This window comes from Amblyomma americanum, chromosome 9 (assembly GCF_052857255.1).
Source record: "Amblyomma americanum isolate KBUSLIRL-KWMA chromosome 9, ASM5285725v1, whole genome shotgun sequence".
NCBI classification, from domain to species: domain Eukaryota; kingdom Metazoa; phylum Arthropoda; class Arachnida; order Ixodida; family Ixodidae; genus Amblyomma; species Amblyomma americanum.
Genome location: NC_135505.1, coordinates 118,443,586 through 118,460,766, shown reverse-complemented (window position 1 = coordinate 118,460,766; position 17,181 = coordinate 118,443,586). Strand labels below are relative to the sequence as shown.

Here is a 17,181-nt window from a genome sequence, read left to right as displayed (position 1 = left end):
TCTAGACTGTTCTCTATGGTTTGCCTATGAAGAGTCTTTAGATATTGTAGACAGAAGTCTATGGATAGTCTATACACTGTCTAATGAAATTTTCGTAAGGAACCCACGAACAAGCGTACGGGTGCTTCAGCGAAACCAAGCTTTGCACATCAGATCGGAATGTTTAGAAACTTCAACCGTGTCGTCGATAATCAAGTCATTCGTTGCAAAAATATAAACCCTGCGATGGCTATAACACTACCATTAAAGTCACGCGGTTATGAGGCCAGGCTTGGCCACAAAAGCCACTGTACACTCTAAACAGGACGGTGTAAAAACGGAGTAAACTCTCCTCTAGTGTACACCTAATTACGAAAGGGTGTGCGCTAGAGAACAGCTTACTCCTCTTTTTTACTCCCATATAGATGTATTTGTGTATATAGGTGTATTGGTGCTCAGAGTGTTAGGCAGTGGACGGATAGTTGTGAATTCCTTGAAGGGATTCACAAGGGAAATCTTGGATTCTTGGAAGGGATTCGTGGCCCCTTAGATTGAACGTGAATGCTCGTGACGGGTGTCATGAAAGCATCAAATTTTCTTAAAGCGGGTTGTAGCAAAACTTAAAATTTGAACATTTTGTATTTGTAGCGCTTTGGCTTCTTCCTTTCTCTCTTACTTGTATCGCTTATTTCGTGTAGAAATTAAATGTCGTGCTGCAATGCACTTTTCTATACGCCAAAAAACACTATCGTGCGGTGTACCGTACAACAAGAGAAGCTGTTCACAACGCCATGCCATGACACTTGACATATGACACACCACAGCAACGCAAGGAACTGAAAATGTCTCAGTCACTTGTGGGTCGTCTTCAGCCTGAAGGCTATCGAAATTGAAACCGAAGCGCTGTCATCGACGTCCGCTTGCACTGCATGCGAGGGCAGGGCAGGGCGACACACATGGTGATGCATAGGACAAACACTCCTCGTCTTCTTTAGGACTTTGTCGCATATTTTATGGGATACCCAAACGCAATTATTTTCGACAAAACCATTTTTTAACGGGAAAGAGTTTATGAGCGCAATTTTTTTCATATATTGTAAGATTTCACTATAGCAATCAAAATATCCGCAGATCTTCCGTCGGCAGGCTTGATTTTTTTCCTTATAAAGTTTTTGCTATCGTCAAAAGCGCTCACAATGGTTTTCTATGGCTGTCTTAACTGCCCAGTGCGAGTGATGGAAACACTGTAAAAGAGCGATTTATCTACATATCGGAACAATGGACCTTTACACTCAATATTTTTATTCCTGTACCTTACAGTTTTCCAATGTTCAAAACTTTTGTCCAAGAGAGTGGGGCACGCACTGTTTATGGTAAGCCCTTTCTACTGCACCCAGTAGTTAACCCCCCCCCCCCCCCCTCATGCCTATTCACGCTTAGATCTTTCTCCACATTGTCCTCTGCACATCCTCCTACAAACTGTAAGCTTGATCACCCAGTTTCCAAGCAGCATTCATTGCCCTTTCTCACTGCATCACCAAACCAGCGCAGCCTCTCGAATTTTCTTTCAGAAGACGTCCTAAGCATACCGGAGACATACTAGAGGAGACATATATTGGTTTACCAGAACGGCTGCCCACTCGCAGTGGCCCCGATTGGCCCCACTGCGCGTGCGCAGAAGTCCTCAGGCAAACCGATATACGTCTACGCTAATACGTCTGCGACATGCTACAAACGTCTAATATCTCTAACTTTGTCCGTCCCTCGTATGCACTCATTCAGGAATCTTTTGTCCCTTTTCGCTTGACACACTCTTCTCAGCCTTCTCGTTTCAGCTGCTTTCATTTTTGGCATGCTGAACTTCTTTAAGGACATCAGTTCAATTTCATACAGCAAAAAGATGACGAGGAAGAAAAAGACCTGGCTGAATATATATACAGTCTTCTGAATAAGTATATGTAAGTCCCGCATGCTTGCAAAATTCAAGTTGCTGCAGCCTGTTGTGATCCGGAGCTGAGACCAAAGGGTCGGTAGTAAACTCCACCTACTTAACTTTCTAGCACACAGAAATAACTCCTCCATATCAATCAAAATACCTCGGCTTCATTAATTCTCATGCTTGTTAGTATCCCAAGCGTTTCAGCTCAGCAGAACATCCGTAACAATGCGATTGCAGGAACCGGCGCATACCTCACGCGCTTTGCAATGACCACGAGCGCTGGATGACGTGCCTCGTGACGTAGCCACACCGTCGCTGCCTTTACAGTTAGTGTAAATAAAATGGTATGCCGTACTTAACGTTGCGAAGCTTCACGTGAGGTATGAGAGACGCCATCTGGTGGAGGGATGCCGGTTGATTTATGTCACGTGAAGATCTTCACCGCTTAGTGGCATTGAACAGCACACGGGAGTTTTTTGCATTTCTCGCGCATCGAAATGTGATCGCCGTTACAGCGATTCAACCGCGCCACCTTGGGCTGATCAGTAACTGAAGGCCGCAGCCACTGAACCACCGCGGTCAGGAACTTTACAGTTGAATCTTAATCAGAGCGGAATGTGGATTGGTCTCGCTTCCCGCTCCCTATCGTCGACGTGGCCCCCTTATTTGTACTCTGTTTATAGTTATCGTTTGTGATTTTCGTAATGTGGCAGTAGCGGTGACTGCGCGGTTCTTCATGCCAATGCAGGTGGCGCTTACAACGCTAGAGAATGGCTCAGAACACTCGTAACAGGTCGTGTACCTCCGCGAACGTGAGGAGGTCAGACACGTGGCTTGTCGGTTCTGCAGGCAACGCAAGCGAGAAGGAACCTGCCGCATTTCTCGAGTACTGACCGGTCAGCAGCCACGACGGCGCCAGAAACGCTAGGTTGCGCACATGTGATCCTTTTGATCCCAGTCTATGACAAGAGCACGGACATCGCGTAGGCGCGCGCGGGCTTACCGCGAAGAGCCGACGCTAGCGCCCCCGTGTTGCGTGCGCAGACATCTCTGCATCGATGTGCCCTGACCGTTCCGCCATATAGCCTCCTTGGTCTTGCCCCGGTTCACTGCATACGAGAGCGACACGTGTGCACACTGTCCGCTTTGCCGACGTTTGACCTTGAGGCGGAGATAGTACGATGCGAAGTCGTCGAGCGACCGGTAACATTCCTGGAGGGCGGCCTTTAGCTCAAAGAACAATGAAGTTGCGCTCCGCAGAACTTTTTAAAGCAGCGATCCTGGGCGTATAAGTCGGTAAAACAGCATTAAAGAAACCGAAAGGACGAAGTAGTGAACGCGTTACACCTATATCATTGCAATCACTACGTGACAAGAGCACTAGAACAGTGGTCACGGTCTACAGTGAAGACTCTTTTGTCCGGTTCCTCAAGTAAGCTCATAAAAACTATTGCAGTTCAAAAACATGGCCACAGGCATTCTAGAAAACTGCTGATAACGAACATTTTATGACTGAACCGTAAAAGCTGTCTGCAGCCATCAAACCTAATGTCACAGCCCATAGCAAAGGTGACGCGAAAAACTCTCCGGAATAACTCACGAAAAGTTGACACAAAGCTCAAGTTCAAGAAGACGGAGCTTCTAAACTAGGAGCATGCAGCAAACGCCCCGCAGCAACTGAGGAAACCCTAGGAAAACGGTGAGGCAAGTAGACGTAATTGTAGTCTTGACCTGACCATTCACCAGATGCCACACGTTGGAGAATTGAACGGTCAACGCTACGCGCTAAGTCAGCGAATGCGTACGCGCCTTGTCGTCACCGACCGCACCCCAAGGTCGGTAAACCCCAGTAGACGCGTAGCGGATACGCAGCCTCACCCACCCTGGCCCGCTCGTTTCTGAGACAGGCGCCGCGAGGATGTAAGCCAGCATGAATTGTGGCCCCGCGCTTCGGCAGAGAACAAGGCACACCGCGTAGCCAGGCGGATCTCACACACTCGCGCGAGCACGCGGACAAGCACACACACACACCTTGTTATCCCAGCCGAGTAATGGTCCCAATGCGTGGATGTGCCGACGAGAGGCGCCTCTCTAATCCGCTCTGGCGCAGTTGTGTGCAGTGCCTGTCATTCAGACTGACAGTCCAGCTACGAGACCGAAATGTTACTCCTGAGTACACGCCCCATTTGTTTGAAAAACTAGCACTTCCAGTCATCGAACATTTTAATTGTCGCGTTATTTTCTCCCCTAAAAATTACAGTAAGGCAAGGAGCGGCACCTTGGAGCATGACAGGATATGCGTTATCAAGTCCGTAGTCTATGGTTGATAGAAGGTAAGAAATAAAACTAGAAAACTAACATCTTTTCGGCGACTATACAAGAACTGGGCCCATGTCTTTTGCATGAACTAACGATTCCGACTCGTAGAAATGTAAGGAAGATTGCACGTAATGTATCAAAAGCGGGACTTATACCACGATCTCCTGGTGAAGCAGGACTATCCTGGACTACGTGGTACTCCGAGAAACGAAGCTCTAAGCCTGCTGCACGGAATTACCTGCAGTCATTGCTCCAGGCCTGAGCAAGGGCTCTCTCTTTCTCGCAAGCACGAGAGGTCGGCGATACCTATCGGGGCATTCTTTTAACGGGTCACGGGAGTGGTCAAGAAGTCCTCGGCAGCGCCGCAGAGGAGCAAGTGCACGTACGCCCGCCCGCCGGCGTCGAAAACAAAAACCCACCCAAAGCGAGGAAATCTATGCAGAGAAAAAGAAAAGAAAATAAACACCTAAAGAAAATCGCGAAAACTACGAAGGGCGGCTAGCGCACCCTATTCCAGGGAGCGCGCGCCGTTCCGTCCATTGCGGCCTGTCGGCATTTTTTTTTCTCCCGGGTTCCTAGAGTGGAGATCAGGGCGGTGCACTTATTAGGTGGCCGCCAAGAGTAGTCGCCGGGCCTTCCTCTTTCATTTCATGTTCGCCGCGACGAGGCGCTGCTGAGCTCTCGTCCTTCTGCGGGACCTGCTGCACGACGGACCGGCGGTCAGTTTTTTTAGTGCACCGGCTCGGCTCGCTCCTGGCTCGTCTTCGTGCACTGCAGAGCACGGCGGCGCCCTTCCCTGCGGAATCGGAGGAGGTGGCGAGGCGCAGGAGGAGGAGGTGTCTTGTTTACGGCGCACGCCGCGGAGCGTTCACGCTTTTAGTCGACGCCGCCTCGCGGACACTGCAGATTAATCAAGCAGCCGAGAGGGGGAGCCTGTGACGCGTTGCCCCCTGTTAATGGCTTGTCGGCGCCGCCATGATCGCTCCGCCGGCCAGGCCAGCACCGGACCTGGTTCCGGAGGGCGCGCGTGCGCTTTCGTACGTCGGTTTGTGCACTTGTTTAACTGCGCGTGCATCGGCACCCTGAAGCGGGTCGATCTTGAAGAAACGCGTTCATGATCGTGCGGTTTTGTACTTTCCTTTCATCCGCCTCGCAGTGCCGCCGGCAGAGGTGACTGCGTGAGTGATGTCAATTAACTGCGAGCTATCTATCCTCCTTGGTCGAGGTGCACACAAGGCCGATCGCAATCTCGTTATGATGAGAGTCTCGTGACGTTCGGTGCGATACAAGTCGTGACTCGCAAGGAAAACAGCGAGCATTGCACGTTGCAGCGATACCTCGCCGTTCACCCGAGTCGCAATGGGACCGAGGGCACTTCTCATAAAGAGGCAGATTTCAGCGAAAACGCCATTTGTAATCTCGATCGCCCGGAGGTGATGAAGGCAATTAGGCAAGCGGAAAAACGACGGGAACCTCACTGACTTATGGATTGATCGCGATGTTTGCCGCTCTCGGCTTTCCGCGGCTGGGTCAGACCTGCGTAACTTTCGAATCAGCCGCAAGAAGATATCGCATGTCACGCGTATAGTCTTCAGAGCAGGTAGACATAGTCTAATGTGTCAGCAGAGTAGGTGCTCCAGCATGTAATTAATTCTATGTACTACTATTTCTCTTGCCACATCCCAGTCATGAAGAAACAAGTGGTCATGAAAGAAGGTACTAAGCAGCTCAACGCATCAATTCTTGAAGGCTCGTTTGCAGGAACAGTCCTGGATAATGTGATAGTCCATCTTTCATTGCGTACTTTGCTCTCACCTTGGAATGCTGTATGCATCCTCCGTGAAGCTCGAAAACCGGAAGAGATTACAGCACCGAAAGCAAAGCTGGATGAGTAGGGGATACGAACGGCAAGGAAGAGGACAAGACTGGTACGGTCTGCTATGTTGCCGCTTGGAGAAAGGAAGAAGAAATGAAAGATTTTGGATTGAAAAAAGAAAACGAATACTCAAGACGAAAAAGCCAAGCGACAGTAAGCGCGAGAAAACCACTCTGGATTGAGAGGCGCTAAAGAAAAATCGAACAAATGTCGAGGAATTCAGCGCAGGAAATGGTCGAATGCCGAGAGCTTGAGGGCTCAATGGCCGCGGGATGCACTGCCGATGGCCGTGACACTTAATGGCCTGGCGCTTGTCAATAAAGACATCCGACGCCGATAGCGTCGTCCGGAGGCTAGGGCGAGCCGACCAGCCCAGGCGGGCGTGGGTCAAAGGAAGGAATTCCCCTAGGTAACCGCGAGAGGCACAGAGATGCCGAAGGATCCCCCGTCACAGCAGCCGCCGCCGATGGGAGGTGCAGGGACCTCAAGTGTCGAGACGCCGAGGAACGCGGTGGCAGCTTGAAGACGTGGCATCCTCTCCCTCGCTCTCTCACGTGGAATGCGCATACCAGTTAGACCCGTAGGCTGGACGGGTTCGCCTAATGCGGACATTTCCTCGCATTGCGGACAGGTGACAGACATACTGTGGAAGAGCTTCTTGTTATAGTGGTTGCATGCATGTGCGTATACACAGAGCCTGGCAAACAAGTGAAGAACAGCAGGTTGTACGGGTTCGCCTAATGGGGACATTTCCTCGCATTGCGGACAGGTGACAGACATACTGTGGAAGAGCTTCTTGTTATAGTGGTTACATCCATGTGCGTTATACAGAGCCTGGCAAACAAGTGAAGAACAGAACAGCAGGTTGTACGGGTTCGCCTAATGCGGACATTTCCTCGCTTTGCGGACAGGTGACAGACATACCGTGGAAGGGCTTCTTGTAATAGTGCTTGCATGCACGTGCGTATGTACAGGGCCTGGCAAACATTGCGGACAGGTGACAGGCATACTGTAGAATGGGATCTGTTATAGTGGTTACACGCATGTGCGTATATACAGTGCGGGCCATGCAAGTGAAAGCTACCATTGCGAAAAAAAAAAGCTTCCTTGTCATTTCGATATTTACTACTGTGCAGAATTAACTCCAATTCTTGTATCCCATTACCTCTACCAAACAGGAACAAACACTGCAGGGCTACTTGGATTGCGTGATCATGTATGAAACGTTCTCCTAATTCCCCATTGAGCGATCTGCAATGGCCAAGGCACACGTTGATATCACAGTGCATGCAGTGCACATTCTCGAAAGCGCCAAACTTGGAAGGCTTGTGCTCATCTAGATAGCATTAACATGAGCTAATACATCCACGTGGGAGATTTCGGTTATAAGCCCGAGATGAATGCCGTTACTTTGAGGATGTTGTACGCCCCCCGCAAGCAAAGAGTCCATGCCAATCCTGGTGTAATCCACTGATGACTAAATTTGGACTCTTATATAAGGGCCGTCTATAGACTTGAAATTGGTTTTAATAAATTTTATAGGCGAATTCTTATTGTTTGTGCAACTCCAACGAATTCGCACGTAGTCTCGAAAAGGACCACTTAATGTCATGCAAGTGCAAATTTGACGTCGGTATAAACGTTGATCTACTAATTTTTCTCAAATCGAAATGGTCTTTGTGGTCTTTAGAGCGCTGAAGCGCATTTTTGCAACTTAAGGGCGCGTCTAAATTAGCGCTGGAAGGAGGCTTTATGGATACAGCTTACGACGTGGCCAAGTCAGCTTTGCTGTAGTGTAATATTTTTACAACTTATTTCTTTACTAGCTATCAGTTAACATGAAGTGTTGGTTTTCTTCTCATTGCTATTGGACAACCTATCAGCCAAAACATGTAAAAAAACATGTCATAATGACATGTGTCGCAGTATAAAGACTTTAAGAATGAAGTAGTGATTAGATTAGCATGCCATTAATCTCACAGGCGGATTTAGCCTTGCAAAAAAAATAACAAGGCTTCATTTGTCGCTTCCTTCAAGTGCGCTTCTTTGTAACCGCGGCACAAACGTCGAAAAGACATGAAGCGATCTAGTTCTCTTATGTATTTCCGACTGAATACTGTCTGTTGCTTTCCTCAAAGCTTCTGTCGCGTTACGAAGTTTTCCTACTTTTCGTGGGAGTCCATTAAAAAGCAACTAACATTTATTGTATACACTCAAGAATGCATTTATGCTGACAGTATGTTCCACATCCGAAGCCAGTGAGTTGGGCACATTAGTCGTTTTGAGGTTTCTTCGATGATATTTTGTGCTCTGTTATAGAGCAGATTACACCTTATCCTTTAAGCACTGATAATAATCTAAGATACGTGAATTTTAACACGCTTTGCAGTCATGTAATGCGAACATTTATTTTTCTCAATTTAAGGAACGTTAATTCTCTCCGAATCCATGCTGCCAGCAAGTTCATCGTTCGGAGAGAAATGTGTGTTATTCGGAAGCGCTTATACTCAGGAGACGTTTTATACATTTGGAAATAATTTTCATTGTAATGAAGTCGGCAATTATTTCAACATATTCAGGGAAGGCTATTCCCACCTTTACTCTGCCTACGACTGCATGCCATAGTTCTAAGTTCATACCTACCAGTGTAGTCAGTCAGTGTTGCTGCATTCAGCATGCTTTCTGCTTGCAAATTTCACCGAGTGCAACTTTCTTTTTTTAGTACCGGTAACTGCAAACACTGTATACACTTAAGTACTTTTTTTATTAGACCCGCATAGTGGTTACGTGTTACCTTTCGCGGTTAGTGCAGCGCCGTATTTTGTGCATGCCGCCAGCAATCTCAACGTCCGCAGCCAACGTGGTAGAGAAGTCACTCTAGCTGTAGTAAAGTCCGCGGCATGCAAGACTGGCCACGCCGTAAGGCGGTGCCGGCAGCGCCCTCTATCGGCGTCTGGAGTGCCGCCGCACGATAGCATCGCTGATCGCGCGGGAGGTCCGAAAAGAGGCACCGACCGCGCTGATCGGATGCCCAGACACACCGGCGGCCTTGCCTTCCTGTTCTTGTAGTTTTCTGTTCCCGCTAAGTCTGGGAGGAGAGTTACGTGCAGTGAGAGAAGAGGCCTTGTTCTTTGTGCGTATATCCTCTAGGGTGGGCAAGGAATGCGCGAACGGTGTTAGGGCAGCATATATCATTTCAGCGGAGTTGCCAGAAATGTCCTCCGATCATGGCCGAGATGTCTCTGTCCACACAAAGCAGAGCAGCCCAAGAACTCATGAAGTAAGCCCCGGTGCCCTGTGAACTGGGGAGGTGGTCCTCTCGAATTACTGGATGCTAATATGCCACAGTATGCCGGAATGGCTGCAGATATATAGTGTGTCTATAAAAGTGGACAGACTTAGATTATATAAGGTACAGCCATAAATAGATCTCTCCCCCCGGACCCGTGAACTGGAGAGGGGGTCCTCTCGAATTACTGAATGCTAATAGGCCACAGTATGCCGGAATGGCTGTAGTGTTTTTAGAAGCTGACACACTTAGATTATATAAGGCACCAGCCGTCAATAGATCTCTCACAGAATTACTAAAAATCCGGCTACGTGGCCACGTAGTGGTTTTTGCTTGAAATGTGTCATACAGCTGCATTTTGATTTTTCGCAGCCCGATCTCTGGTGTGCTTTCATTTTTGCTCGCCCCTCCGCACATGTCCACGATTGTTCCTGTGAAAGGGTCAGTGCACCCCAGCTCTGCACCTGCTTTGCTTATTCTGTGCACAGGTGTAAGCAGCTGCGCCGATGTTGAACGTCGTGAAACGAGACGACGTCTCTCATGCAGCTGCCTCTGTAATACATATGGGCTTCAGCGGGCGGCACCTCTGCAGTACAGGTAGACGCTCACCTGGTGGATAAAAGAGAAAGATCCACGTATTGACAAGCGTAGACAATAGTCTCGAAGGAGATGTCAGATCCACGAGGAATCTCTTAACAAAAGGGCACACTGCAGCCTACTTCAAATGTACAGACCCAAAGAAATTTGCTTCTGGGCAATGCAAAATTGCTCGCTATGCGTCGCATGTTTTCCATATCTCTCGACGGTACGAAGAACCCCGAGTACTCTCTGCTCGAAAAGTTTCAGTTTACACTTATGCTATGTACAGCAACCCTACTAGGCGACTAAGAAACGAACCCTGCTGGAATCTTTACTTTTTGCAAAGGCTATGCTCGCTGCCTAGGGGATTCCCCTATTGCATGTCATTCAGTTCGGCAATCCAGGCACTGATCGTAGGTCGTAGCACTGATTTCCTGTTACGGGTGGCGAAACGTCCAGGGCTCTCTTCATCGTTATTTTTCCTTTTAAGCAGCGGTGTAACTTTGCTACTTGAAAAGGAGTAACCACCTCCTGAGTTGAGGTGTTAAATGCTACAGGTGGGGTTAGCCTTGCTTTATCTGCCGGCAATTGCTCCACCGTAGCGTCCCTTCTATATTAACAATGTCCTGAAGCCTGTCGCATCTACCCCGCTATGAGCACAGTCACTCATAATAGCACACATTCTCTCCCGCAGACACCATCTATGCACACAATCAATCCACACAGTTGACCTCACAGTCCACTCCAGAAGTCACCATCTATGCACATATTCAGCCACAGGAGAACGTAGGCCATTGTAGTGCCACAATCCATACACACATTCACTCACAGTATAACGTAGTACACTCCGGAAGACACCATCTACGCACACATTCAATCAACTCACTCAACTCAACTAGCATTGCAGCATCCAGTTAGCAAAAAAGAAACAACAAGAATGTAAGACTAGCTAAACAAAAACAAAAAGGCTAATCCTGGCGTTGCACGGTTTGCCTTAACGGATTCCTTAGTAACCGGGTACAACTCAAAAACGAAGTGGCACGTGCCCCTCAAAGGCGGTCCTCTAGCCAATGGCGTTCGCCGATTTTAATGACGTCGTGGTTAATGCGATTAAGCCATGGTTGATCCCCTTTCATCTGCCACCCCCTGCGTTGTCATGCTAGCATGTCCACAGGGATTACCTAGGACGCCATGAGAATCGGTAGACGCCACTGGCTGGAAGTCCTCCTTTGAGATGTATTTGCTGCTTCATTCTTGAGTTCTATCCGACTATGGCTGTGCTCAAAGTAAGCACAACTGTAGACTTAGGCTTTGCCTCATTTGAAAGCCGAAAGCATTATAGGGCAGCATTAATCAAGCAGGCAGAATGGACAGACAGCGTGGGGTGGTCATGCTTCATTCCTGAAGCCCTAGCAGCGTTCTCTAACCATTAGCAGGAATGAGCTCTGTGCTTTGCTCCAGCGATGACTCGTGCCACGCACGCAAAATAGACTTTCAGGAGACGCAGAAGCCTGATTCGGCCGCTAGCTGCGTTCAAAGCATGTACCCGCGGTTGCAAGGCGTCCGCCTCGTCCCCGGAGCGCAGATCACGGTATACAATTGCCGGATACAACTCAAGTCTACTGTGAAGCTCCGCCCACATTCGGGATCAGCGAACAAAGTTCTTCCATGGCAAAAAGTAGAACGTTGTTAAAGCATTGGTTGTTACCTAAAACAAGAAGCTGCTCTTATAACTTCCTATGGCCATTTTCATTTGTCTGTTCATACTCCATAGACTGTCTAGAGACAAAAATCTACAAAACGTGTATGGCCATAAATCTATAGATTGTCTGCAGACACTCTATATGATTTGTGTTGTCTATCGACTAGTATGTAAGATTTCTTCATAGAAAGTCTATATACTTTATTGACAAAAGTCTATAGACAGTCTAAAGACTGTCTAAAGAAATTTTTATAAAGGTAATAATCATGAGACGAAATTATAAGGTCGAACTGCAGCGATCTGTAGCGATATCTGTGTCATGCACATGACGAGAAAGTTTCCCGGTGAGAGAAATTAAAAGCGATGTAAAGCGATTTGAAGCTACCTAATAACTGAATTAAAGACTTGTGCGTTTACAAGCGTCATCTTGCGGCATATAGTATGCAGCAACTGTTTCCACAGCCGCTCGCCATCGCGCAGGCAGCTTCTTCAAGAGCTGAAATGAAAAAAAACAGTGTATCAGTGGTTATATTGCAGTGTTTTTATGCCTAGCATGACGTAAACGCTTCTTACGGGGCACAGCCATCGTTCAGTTGATGAAACCGAAACAACATTAGAGAAGAAATTGAATTTTAAATTATTTAATGGTCATACGCGATTACTAAATATTGGCCAATCTACTCTAATACGTTATGCATCATGACAGAGAAGGAACCAAGCAGCTAATGTTAGGTGTCTGCAATTGCCTCAAATCTATAGGACTCTAAGAATATTCGGAATTTTTTAACATCGAATGCAATATCCCACTGTATTCAATTCGCTGAACGAATAAAATTGCACTTGTTAAAAATTATTAATAACCATTGGAATGTGCTGTCAACATGCAAACCCTGCCGCGATTTCCCAACTCGGACGTTATGGCTCATAGCTCGCGCCCATCTCATCTACTCGCACGTGGCGGGAATTTATTCGCTGCCGTAATCAGTAGTGAAATTAATTTTCCAATGCAAATTATGTCATAGTCTCAGAGTTTGTGTACACTTCAACCTCATTATAACAAAGTCATAGAGATATCTTTCTCTTCTCAACCTTCTTTTCTTTTCTCTGTTCCTTGTTTCGCGCTGTTTCCTACATTAATCATGGACAAACTGGCGCAACAATCCTCCCTTTTGAAGTCATAAAGGCCTCGCCATTTGTTCGTTACAGCCGTTGCTTCGTTATAGACGTACGCGTCCTTGGTTGAAACCATCGCATGACATCGGCCTTACCCGCTCTGGTGCATTAATCATGGACCAACTGGCGCAACAATCCTGCTTTTAGAAGTCATAAAGGCCTCGCCATTTGTTCGTTACAGCCGTTGCTTCGTTATAGACGTACGCGTCCTTGGTTCAAACCATCGCATGACATCGGCCTTACCTGCCCTGGTGCATTAATCATGGACCAACTGGCGCAACAATCCCCCTTTTGAAGTCATAAAGGCCTCGCCATTTGTTCGTTACAGCCGTTGCTTCGTTATAGACGTACGCGTCCTTGGTTCAAACCATCGCATGACATCGGACTTACCTGCCCTGGTGCATTAATCATGGACCAACTGGCGCAACAATCCCCCTTTTGAAGTCATAAAGGCCTCGCCATTTGTTCGTTACAGCCGTTGCTTCGTTATAGACGTACGCGTACTCGGTTGAAACCATCGCGTGCCATCGGCCTTACCTGCCCTAGTGTGTATAGAAGACAACATAGCAGGCGTTTATACTGGGCTGCTGGTATGCGTTGTCTGAGCCTTTAATACGCCCACCGAGCAACCGCCACGGTGCCGAATATAATAATAATTGTAATAATAATTGCTTTTTGGTGAAAGGAAATGGCGCAATATCTGTCATGTATCGTTGGACACCTGAACCACGCCGTAAGGGAAGGGTAAAGGAGGGAGTGAAAGAAGAAAGGAAGAGAGAGGTGCCGTAGTGGAGGGCTCCGGAATAATATCGACCACTTGGGGATCTTTAACGTGTACTGACAATGCACAGCGCACGGGCGCCTTAGCGTTCTGCCTCCATAAAAACGCAGCCGTCGCGGTCGGGTTCGAACCCAAAAACTCCGGATCAGTAGCCGAATATATATACCAGAACCGAATTCGTGACCCTGTCCAACGCACGCCCATATCTCTCACAACGTGCTTGAGCTTTAGAGCCTAGAAAGCTGGTCTTGGAAGAATAATGTAGCAGAGGACAGGGAGAGGTATATTCGATATGTTTAGTGCCGTTCTGTAGGTGCTAAGGCCGATACGACCTACGTACAGAAAAGAGGGTGTGCGGCGACGATTTTGTGGCGAGTGAGCGTTTTATTTATTTATTTATTTATTTATTTATTTATTTATTTATTTATTTATTTATTTATTTATTTATTTAACATTCATTATTGATGCGGTTCCATTCATTACATTCATTATCGAGGCGGTTCTGCTGCCTGTCGGGTTCTTCCACTCAAGCCATATGAGGCTTTGGCAGGCCGGATTTTCTGTACTTTTTTTAAAACATTTGGCGCAATAAAGTACTATTATTATCCCCTCAGGACGAAAGGCATTTCAGAGGGGAGCGGTTTTAATTGATGCAAAATGAACAAAAACAAAAATTCCACACTCAAGCGTCCTGTTCCAGCTTATACAATTAAGCAAAAGAAGTAAGCATAAGTTGTTTGCAGGCGCAACATAAAGAACGAGCAAAGGTAACAAAGGTAAACAAAGGCAATGAAGATTAGGAAGTACATTTGTTGTGAGCCTGATTGGCTTCACCGCGCAGTTAACGAGCACGTGGGCAACAACACTTCCAATATCTCGAGGAGAATGCGCGCTCCACAGCGAGGTCTTTGATGATGGGCGTCTTCTGGCCAACGGAAATAGTTTTGCGCTTTCTTTTTCAGCCGCTTTTCCCCGTGAAGCTAACGTGATCTTGATAGTGTCATGCAAACCAAGCGCACTGTCTAAGATTGTCATACGACTATGCTGCAGAAACGAAAACTAACCAGTTTACGGAACCAGAGATGAAACGCGCGCTCGGAATGGTCCATATGCAGCGAGAGGTTTTCGCGGACAGGGCATCGTAATGGCTGACAACTCAGTCGAGGCGCAGCATGGAGCTGTGGGCCGCGCGCACCGCGCAGCGCAGAGTCATCGTCATCATCATCATCATCAGCCTTACTACGCCCACTGCAGGACAAAGGCCTCTGCCATGTCTCACCAATTAACCCTGTCCTTTGCCAGCTGCGCTAACCGTATGCCCGCAAACTTCCTAATCTCATCCGCACACCTAACTTTCTGCCGCCCTCTGATACGCTTGCCTTCTCTTGGAAACCGCTCCGTCGAACTTAAAGGGGCTGTGAAGGGGGCTGTAATAAAGTTGCGGCATGCCTGGGATATTGAAGCACGCCGCTTCACGAATAGTGTCCAGCAAGGATTTTTTAAATGCGTTTTGTAGAAGCTGAGTTATCTGTAGTTACAATTTGAATTTCAGCGCCTTCGCGCCTTTCCCTCTCCTCTCGTCACTTTTTGCAGGCTGGAAGGTAGGCGCTCCTTCGCCGACCCCCCTCTGGGAGCGGAGCTTCTCGACCCGCCGGAGCTAAGCAGGTCATTGGCCGCAGCCACGGTAGCTGCCTGACGTCTGAAAGAATCCTACCAATGGCCACCTCTCACCTTGTCTACGCAGACGCGGGGGACGGAGGAGGGCGCGAGCATGAAAAAGTCACCGGGAAGGGCTCGCGAACTTTGACGCGAGATTGTGGGTCGTCTGCTGCGTGTAGAAGAGTATTATTTGGCTCTGGTTTTCATGGCAACACAGTGCAGTGATTAAGTGAGTTTATGTGCTCTCCTCGGAAGGCGTTTCAGAGCCGCTTTAAGGATCAGCGGATATCTTCCTTCGCATTACATGCCGTGCCCAAGCCCATTTCTTCCTCTTGGTTTCTGTTAGGATGTCATTAACCGGCGTTTGTCCCCTCACCCACTCTGCCCGCTTCCGGTCTCTTAACATTGCGCATATCATTTTTATTTCCATAGCTGGCTGCGTTGTCCTCAACTTAAACTGAACCCTTTTCGTTAGCCTCCACTTACCCAAGCGTCAAACCACGCGCTCAAGCTGATAAACGCTCTACGCAAGCCCATTTTGTGGGAAGATGAGCTTTCCGCATGTTTTGTGCGGTACGAGATAGAACTGGTTACGTACAGTGATTCTGATTTGCCATATTGAATCGGCACTGAAGTTTTAGGCACCTTTATGAATCGGTATATTCAGCGGTAAATGTCCAATGAGCTTCGCAGGCGGTTCGTTATATCCCGATGGGGGAAAATTTCACTTCGTAAAACGGAGATGTATATATTGGTCTCCAGGGGTGATGTTCATTATAGTTACAAATCGTTTCATTATAGCGAGGTTTTACGGCACAACTTCCTTCTTCCTGTTATGTCCGCCTAGGGCAGATCAGTGTTAAGTATCTTAACAGTCATAACTCCATCAGTTATAGCGGCTACCGCAGCGCCACTGCTCGCGCTATGCTGTATTCACTCGCACGCCACAACATGCGAATATTCGTACGCCACAACATGCGAATATTCGTACAGATATATATGCCATTCGCTACGAATCGAAAATTCCCGCGTTTATTCGTACCTATTCAGTTCAGTTTTTTAACTACTCTATTTGTATTCTTGTCGGTTTTGAAAGACCACTATTCGCCCAACCCCTTGGCCTTTCCATTATTCTCTCTCTCCCTCTGAGCAATAAATGAGCCCTTTTAAGCACAAAAAATATAAAACACATACAGACGGTTAGAGATCCGAATTTTACTGAGAGCAAAAATTTGGTGGAGAGCTCCTTAGCATCCCCTGGAGCGCTGCTAAAAGGCATCAATGTTTCATTGATTGGAATAGGTTCGATCAGAACAAATATTGTTAGCTACGTATGACACTGCGAACCTCCAGGTATGGATTTGGGAATAAACAAAAATTATTTTGTTTTCAAAGAACGTACATTCCGCAATCCTGCCACGACCAATTAGTTTGAACGAGGAAAGTGTACATTTTTATTTTTGTCGTGATGAGCCGAAGCACAAAGGTGGCAGTCACGTGTCATCACCAGTCCACGTCACACTCGACGCTCGCTACAATCACGTGTTTCCGCAAGAAAAAAAAAAGCAAGCACCAAAGGTCACCTCCCATTTGGAGCGCACTAACGACACCCGCCGACTCCCAGGCCGTTCGACGACACCGACCGGTCAAGGCGCTGCACGAAATTATCCTGAAACAGAAGTAAGGAGGGGGGGGGGGGGGGGGTCCGCTCGTTACAGAGACTCGCAATAAGCTAGCAGAAACTACTTTATCGGCCGCTTTTCCCAAAGCGGCCGCCACGGCTATTGATAGCCAAGTCACGGTCTCCCCTCGCCAAATACTCCACGTCATAGAAGCTGCATCTCCTTCTCCTTCCCGGGCAGCTTTGCGCGAGGCAACAAGAAAG

The 17,181-nt window shown here is 47.7% G+C and overlaps 1 protein-coding gene across 1 annotated transcript in view; it reads right to left on the bottom strand.

Moving 5' to 3' along the window:
- The window catches only part of LOC144105409 (uncharacterized), a 64,473-nt gene extending 49,647 nt beyond the window's left edge, over window positions 1-14,826 (bottom strand). The window contains exon 1 of the mRNA XM_077638526.1: window positions 14,702-14,826. The gene's annotated coding sequence lies outside the window, so the exon portion shown is untranslated. The remainder of the gene's footprint in view (window positions 1-14,701) is intronic.
- Window positions 14,827-17,181: the final 2,355 nt, after the last annotated feature.